Source organism: Zalophus californianus, chromosome 9, assembly GCF_009762305.2.
Source record: "Zalophus californianus isolate mZalCal1 chromosome 9, mZalCal1.pri.v2, whole genome shotgun sequence".
In the NCBI taxonomy this organism is placed as follows: Eukaryota; Metazoa; Chordata; class Mammalia; order Carnivora; family Otariidae; genus Zalophus; species Zalophus californianus.
This window is the reverse complement of record NC_045603.1, coordinates 86,425,971-86,434,761: the sequence shown is the minus strand read 5'-3', so window position 1 is coordinate 86,434,761 and position 8,791 is coordinate 86,425,971. Positions and strand designations below refer to the sequence as shown.

At 36.6% G+C, this 8,791-nt stretch overlaps 1 non-coding gene across 1 annotated transcript; it reads right to left on the bottom strand.

The window, feature by feature from the left end:
• Positions 1-5,151: 5,151 nt before the first annotated feature.
• Positions 5,152-5,271, bottom strand: LOC113923274. Its single transcript, XR_003520272.1, has one exon.
• Between the last annotated feature and the right edge of the window lie 3,520 nt (positions 5,272-8,791).

The following is an 8,791-nucleotide window of genomic DNA, read 5'->3' as shown; positions in this document are numbered from 1 at the left end:
AGGAATGGTTTTAGGAACTGGAAAATGGCAGGAGATGAGGTTAGGTTAGGAGATAGAGCCATATGGGTTTGGGGTCTCAGAGATTGGGTAATAACTTAGGAGTTAAGGGCTTCTTATGACTGATAGAAATAACAGTAATAGATATAAATTTAATAGGATTAAATTTGATAGTCTTAAAGCAAATTATAGAGAGAAAGTTGTGAGAGTATTGGAGATGAGGGAGGAGGAGATGGGAGAATTGCCCGAAGTATGAGGAGCACTGGGCATTCTATTTTGTGATATCTGTAAATGCCAAATATTTTGGGATGATTTATTTTTAGGCTTTTCCCTGACTCTGATTTTATGCTGTGTTATAACAGTCACTAAATAAATATCTGTTGAAAAAAAAGAGTCTAAGAATGAATACATGATTCCAGAAGATAACAAAGGGCTGAATGAAACTTCATTCTAGATGGGATGTAATAACTTGGGGTAGACCAGGACTGCTAATACGAACAACTAGAAAAGCCCGGTAAAATGGTGTGATCTGTTTGATGGTGTCAGAGGCTGTTGAGGAAATAAACCCCGGGAGGCAGTGAATTGGGAGGCTGAGATTCGGGATGTACCAGTCACGTGGCTGATTTTCTCCTTAGGAGAATTAGGACAATTCCTGGATTCTGGGGCTGCATAGGATTGAAGAGCGCAAACTAACTGGTGTTCGATGTCTAGTAGTTGTCGAAATGTCTGATGATTTCCCCTTTTCTTGGGTGTACAGTCCCCTCAGTGAATAAGCAGAGGACCCTTTGGGAAGGGACTACGGGAACACCCGCAGTATACGCTTCCGTGCTGTTACAGAATCCCTCCTCCTCGGGCTCCCTAGGACCCAGTCAATAGGTTCCAAACCTGAAAACTGTCTCGGTTCTGAAAACCTAGCAAAGAATTGTGATATTTTCTTGGCAATTTCCCTCATCTTCCTACCCCCCTATTCTTGCTCTTTTGTTGCTGTTGTCATTATTGACTTTGAGCAGAACCTTTGCCGGCTACCCACTTCTCTCTCTCATGGGGACGCCATTCTCCATTGATCATTTGCACTGTTCCCCGTGGGTCAAGCCCAGGGGGCTGCTCCTCAGCTCCCTCTCTGAGTTTTCTGGTGTTAGGATCATTGCTCTTTCCTACTCTCTAGGAGCTGAATCCCTTCAGTTTGGGCTGCTTTGGCTGCTCTCTAATGCTACCATTTCGTTTTTGTATTGTATTGTATTGTATTGTATTGTATTGTATTGTATTGTATTGTATTGTATTGTATTGTATTGTATTGTATTGTATTGTATTGTATTCAGCTTTTTGAGTTATTCTAGATAGCAAATTTCATCTGACATCAGTCATAGATGAGTCACAGAATATTTAGTTTAAAAACTGTGAATTAATAAATACCCTTTGCCTCTGGGAGACCCACTACCCTCTTAGCTCTTGACATTCAAATCCACCCATAGAGAAGCAAATTAACATTTTCTTCCTAAAGAGAAAATTCGTTCTCTACAATATTTTTCTCACTGTTGTCTCATGTCCCTGCTATACTGTGCTTCTTTTTAACTTATAGTAAGTTACACTTTGGCAGTTTTGAAATATGGTTGTTGGGATTTCTGTGTTTGAGGCAAGACATCAAGTGTAGTATTTTAAAACATTTTTTTAAAAGATTTTATTTATTTATTCATGAGAGATGGAGAGAGAGAGGGAGAGAGAGAGAGAGAGAAGCAGAGGGAGAAGCAGGCTCCCAAGGAGCAGGGAGCCTGATGCGGGACTCGATCCCAGGACTCTTTTGGGATCATGACCTGAGCCGAAGGCAGACGCTTAACCATCTGAGCCACCCAGGCGCCCAGTGTTTTAAAACATTAATAAAACTATATGTTTGTATGTTGGGAAGGAAGCTGGGGGAAGGGTTCTGGAGACAGCTGGTTCCTTAGTTACTGTCTTCCTGGGAAAACCTGGGGGTAAACTAACATTTTAATTGAAACTATGATTTTCATTCATCAAATCTGTTTTTTATCTTACTCCTTTTCTTGAATGAAAAGTGGCATGTGTTATATTCGCAAACATATTAGAAAAGCATCAAAGAGATAGGGTATACTTGAAATCTTTTTTGAAGTATGATTTATAAAGCAAACTATTCTAATTATAGTTAACATCACATGGCATTTCTGAAAACCTGAACTCTAGTTTCCAGAGTTAAAAATTATTTGCTGTGAATGTGTGTTTTAGATACTTAAAACGGTTGCTCATGTGCTCAAGTTCTGTGTTATATATATGTATGTATATATGTATATATATATGCTTTTTAAATATTTATTTATTTATTTTAGGGGGAGAGAGAGAGAGTGCGCTAGTGAGTATGAGCACAGTGGGGAGGGGCCAAGGGAGAGGGAGAGAGAGAGAGAGTCTTACGCAGACTGAGCTGAGCACAGTTCAACTTGGGGCTCGATCTTACCACCCTGAGATCATGACCCTGAGATGAAACCAAGAGTCAGACGCTTAACCAACTGTGCCACCCAGGCGCCCCATATGCATATGCTTTTTAAAGCTTTTCTTTTTTGGCAATTTATCAATTTTTATTGCTATTGATTAATATTTTATTGCCATATAATTGCTATCCTTTTCTATTTGCAGTAGGAAAGAGTATATATTAAGCATTATATTTCTCAGGATAACAATGAGAAATTAACCAATATACCTCAAATTTCTTTTAAAACTATGAATTTATAATAGCAATAACTATTACTTATAATAAGTTTTTAATCCTCACAGCAATTCTGTGATACAGATCTTATTCTCATTTCACAGATGTAGAAATTAAAAGTCAGAGTTTAATACCAACTTAGTGTTACATGCATATCAGTGGAAGAGTCAGGAGTTAAAACCACTTTGTAACATACACAAAGTAGCACTTGGTTATTCAATCAAACACTAATCTAGATTGTTCTGTGAAGGAAATTTGCAGTTGTGATTAAAACTGCTGATTAAATTGGTTGAACAGGAGATGATCTTGTATGGGCCTGAATCAATTCTTTGGAAGTCCTTTAAAATATGCTCAGGGCTTCTCTGAGTGGAGAGCCTCCCACCTGTGGTCATTAGCCTCCACTCCTGCCTCGGGTTCCAGCTGGTCCATGATGTTCTTTTCCTGACTGCTTGCCTAACAGGCCCCTCACTTGTGTAGTTAGCCCCCACAATTACATAAACAAAAAGGCGTATATTTGCTTATAGATTTGATGGCCCACTGGTCTCCTTCTCTGGTTGAATCTTGACTAATACTCTTGCCTTCACTGCACATTTAATGCTTGAGCCTGAACTTTGTTCAAATTGAGAATAGAAATGTGGGGAGGGAGCAGTGAGTTTTAAAATAGGGTTCAGGGAGAGAGGAGCCAAGGGTAGAGTCTTTATTATTATATCTTTATGCCTCAGTGCTGAAACACAGAATTCTTTTTTCTACAACGAATTCTTTTCCTGTCATTTGAATGACTCATGTTCAACAACTTTTGACATCTTTTCTAAAATTACACGATATTAAAAAATATATAACTAGTAGATATCAGTCTTGGATTAATAACACTAGGAGGTATGACATATGAACATTTTTCAGTGTAAACCCTTGAATTTGAATCCAGGAATTTTGGATTACAAGGGAAAAGTTTTGCTGCTCTTAAATGTGTACATGAGAATTCACAGATTTGTGTCAACAGTACTTTTCTGCAGAGCACTCTCTTATAACCTCCTCAATAGTATCCAAGCAAAACAAATTTCTCTTTTAATTAATGAGTATTGGAATACAAAACACCTGAAAAAAATACTTTTATAGACTGAATGTTTGTGTCTGCCTCAAAGTCATACATTGAAGCCTTAATTGTACCCCCAGTGTGGCTGTCTATAGAGATGAGACCTTTAAAAGAAGTCATCAGGGCTTCATTCTTATGACCTCATTTAACCTTAATCCAATAGAATTGATGTCCTTCTAAGGAAGAGAGACCAGAGTGCTCACTCTGTCTCCTTCAGTGGACAAGCAAGAGGTCAGGTGAGCCCACAGTGAGATGTAAACTCCTATAAGCCAAGAAGACAGAATAAAACCTACCTTGCTGGCCCCTTGGTCTTGGACTTCCGGCCTCCACAACTGTGAGAAATAAATTCCTGTTGTTTAAGCCACCCAGTCTATGGCATGGCACCCCCAGGAGATTAAGAAAAATACTAAACATAAAAGGTAACATTTTACTAAAAATCAGTTAATAAATAAATTGTGCGTTCTTAACTATCTCAAAAAGCATAGACTACAAAAAGTTTTTTAAACTTTAGATTTTCTTAAGACCATCATTTTAAGCTATAAAAGTGCATGCAGACAGTGCAGTAAGCCTAAGAAATTTGGAAGAAAAAAATAGCAGGTTTTGCGATTTACTGCATTCAATATAAGGATCCATCTGCTTGTTGATCTCTGATCCGAATAATGAGGGAGACATTAGATTCCTTTCTGTGTTTCTGAGGTTGTTAGCTGTGTTTTTGCTGTGTGTCTCATAAAAAGCAAATATACATGAGATGATCTGGTGCACTCACTGAGAGAATGCGATGAAGAAAAAAGACCCAAATCATCCCTTTCACTTTAGGGACCGTAGAAAGTTCTAATCAAATTCCCACATGTTGGAGAATCTCAAAACTTTAACTCACTTTTTTATATCCAAAGAGGAAAAAATTAAAAAAAAGTGACTCCTAAGACTACACAGCAAAATCCAGTTAGTTATACTTTCATAAAATATTCTTCCTACTCCAATGTTTATACTTTTATTTGAAAACTCTCTCTGACTTCCAGAATGTTAGGGCAGTTTTCATGGCACACAATTATGTAAAAATTGTTATTAAGAATGATTTAATGCATGAACATTTAAGAGTATATATGGAAAAATATTTTGATTAAATAGAATAAACATGAGAATTGTTTAAAACCTAAATGTCATGAAAGTCTCTATTTTAAAATGCATTTTTTGATAAACTCGTATTTATGATAAATTCACTTTTTGGCTCATTGGCATTACGTTTAAAACACATGCATGCGCACACATACACATTCAAGCTATTTGACTTCTTTTTTCCTAGAAATAAGATTTTTCCAAGAGCCAGTGATTTTTTTTAAAGTTGTAGATTGTCATCTCTGAGAGCCAGCCCTATTCCTAGGACAGGCCTCCTAAACTGAGAGGGAGTTTTCTGAATCTTGCCAGACTCCCATAAGCCAATGAATTATAATTCCCAAAGACTGGATTTAGATATAAAATCTAAAATTCTTGACATTTGAATTGCCTTGAAACTCCCATTCTCAGTTAAAACTCTATACTTTGTTTTCTTTAAGAGGATTCACTACCTTTATTGATATATTTTTTCAGATCCCATAAACCCAAAATATAATTTTTAAATAGTTAAAAAATCTTCAAAGTGATTAACCATCATAGCTATAAAGTTATAAAGATAAAATCCTTACTAAATTTATGAAATTGGAGTGTAATCAAATAACAAACCATTTGGGGCACCTGTGTGGCTCAGTCATTGAGCGTCTGCCTTCAGCTCAGGTCATGATCCCAGGGGCCTGGGATCAAGCCCCGCATCAGGCTCGCTGCTTGGCAAGAGGCCTGCTTCTCCCTCTCCCACTCCCCCTGCTTGTGTTCCCTCTCTCGCTATGTCTCTCTCTCTCAATAAATAAAATCTTAAAAAAAATAACAAACCATTTAAATGCCAATTAAAAGTTTAAAAATAAGTATCTAAAATGATCTTCATAAATTAAAAAACTAATAATGGCTATAAAGGGATTATAATGGTGATATCTAGGCCTTATTTGCAATTAATTGCATAAGATATATAACTACAAATTATTCTAATGCACTTTAAAGCACGAAAAATATAGCAATCTTTGAAAGGATTTAGGGGGGAAATTTCATTTTTTAGTGAACTACACAAGTTCAGGGAATTATATATCTATGGAATCTTTGAATCTCAGCATTGCAAAATATATCACATTTATAGCCATTAAATGAAACCAGGTGAATTACCAAATTAAAGTCCTAGAGACAAAGTGAAATAATTTGCTTCATTTGTAGTTTGTAACTAGGTTAAAACTTAATAGAATACTCCATAATAATTCACATAGGCCACTATATAGATTATTTATGCTTATTAAAGAATCTATATATAGAATATATATTTAATATATAAAATATATATGTATATATTCTTTTCCTTAATCCACATCACCTAGTTAGCCCATCCCCCCAACCTCCTCCCCTCTGGTAAATCAGTTTGTCCTCTATAGTTGAGTCTGTTTCTTGATTTCTCTTTCTCTTATTTTTTTCCCTTTGCCTGTTTGTTTTGTTTCTTGAAGTTCACATTTGAGTGAAGTCATATAGTATTTGTCTTTCTCTGACTGACTTATTTCACTTAGCATAATACTCTCTAGCTCCACCCATGTTGTTGCAAGTGCCAAGATTTCATTCTTTTCTATGGCTGAATAATATTCCTCTGTGTGTGTGTGTGTGTGTGTGTGTGTGTGTGTGTGTGTGTGTGTACACACCATTCTTCTTTATTCATTTGTTGATGGACACTTGGCTACTTCCATAATCTGGCTATTGTTGATAATGCTGCTATAAACATCAGGGTGCATGTATTCCTTTGAATTAGTGTTTCTGTATTTGGGTAAATATCTAGTAATGCAATTGCTGGATCATAGAGTCATTCTATTTTTAACTTTTTGAGAAACCTCCATACTATTTCCTACAGCGGCTACACCAGTTTGCATTCCTACCAACAGTGCAAGAGGCTCCCCTTTCTCCACATCCTTGCCAACACTTGTTTCTTGTTACTGATTTTAGCCATTCTGACAGGTGTGAGGTGATATCTCATTGTAGTTTTGATTTGCATATCCCTGATGATCAGTGATGTTGAGTATCTTTTCATCTGTCTATTGGTCATCTGTTCGTGTCTTCTGCCCATTTTTTAATTGGATTATTCATTTTTTGAGTGTTGAGTTGTATAAGTTCTTTATATATTTTAGATACTGACCCTTTATCAGATATGCCATTTGCAAATATCTTCTCCCATTCCATAGGTTGCCTTTTAGTTCTCTTGATTGTTTCCTTCACTGTGCAGAAGCTTTTTATTTTGATGTCCCAATAGTTTTTTTTTGTTTTTTTTTTTTTTTTTGCTTTTGTTTCCCTTGCCTAAGGAGATGTGTCTAGAAAGAAGTTGCTGTGGCCAAAGTTGAAGAAGTTACTGCCTGTGTTCTCTTCTAGGATTTTTATGGTTTCATGTCTCACAATTAAGTTTTTAATCTATTTTGAGTTTATTTTTGTGTATGAATAAACACATACACAATGTATGGACTCTGATTTCAGACCCAAGTTACAACCTTTGTTCCTTCATGGGCTTTTAGTTCTGATTACATTGGATTATTCTCCAACAGGACGTAGTCTTGGCTGCACAAATGATTTCTGCAATGATATCCCAATTAAAATAAAAAGATTCCTATGAACCTATGAAAATAATTGTTTCCATTAAAATTAAAGATTTAATAAAATATTTGTTTCTGAATTATGAGAACGAGTCTTATGGATTTCTTATAGAAAAAAGATACTATTTAAAGAATATTTCATTTCAGTCTGTAAAAGCATAGTCTAAAAAGCTGAGTGTTGAGTGTTTATAGCAGCAATTTCTACAATAGTCAAAGTATGGGAAGAGCCTAGATGTCCATCAACAGATGAATGGATAAAGAAGATGTGGTGTATATATACAATGGAATATTATGCAGCCATCAAAAAATGAAATCTTGCCATTTGCAACGACATGGATGGAGCTAGAGGGCATTATGCTAAGCGAAATAAGTCAATCAAAGAAAGACGATTATCATATGATCTCACTGATATGAGGAATTTGAGAAACAAGACAGAGGATCATAGGGGAAGGGTGGGAAAAATGAAACAAGACAAAACCAGAGAGGGAAACAAACAATAAGAGACTCTTAATCTCAGGAAACAAACCGAGGGTTGCTGGAGTGGAGGGTGGTGGGAGGGATGGGGTGGCTGGGTGATAGACATTGGGGAGGGTATGTGCTATGGTGAGCACTGTGAATTGTGCAAGACTGATGAATCACAGACCTGTACCCTGAAACAAATAATACCTTATATGTTAATTAAAAAAACAAACAAAAAAAACCCGAGTGTTAGAGATAAAAAAAGATTAAGAGGCTTTCATATACCCATCCAAAATATCAATATTCCAGGGGTTCCTGGGTGGCTCAGTTGGTTAAGCATCTGCCTTCAGCTCAGGTCATGATCCCAGGGTCCTGGGATTGACTCCCGCATCGGGCTCCCTGCTCAGTGGGGAGTCTGTTTCTCCCTCTGCCTCTGCTTCTCCCCCCTGCTCATGTGCACGCTCTCTCTCTCTCTGAGTCTCTCTCAAGTAAAATAAATAAAATCTTTTAAAATATCAATATTCCAAACAAAACATATATAATCACAAAATAGATTCCTTTATCCATTCATTCAGTCCTATGTGGTTAATTATTGAGGAAGGGTAATATTCTCTATTGAGATACATGTGTAACTACGTCATGAGGATTTGATCAGTGTTTCCCTTGAGGGTTGAGTAGGGTAAGATGATCAAACTTTCTTTTTTAATGAAGAGGAGAAAGGCACAGGCCTCCCCACCTCTCTTCCTTAGAGTGTCTCCTTGACACATTATTGTTTCAATAAAAGGCTCAAACTTTTGATTTGACAGTGCAAAGTCTTAGTCCTTCTGA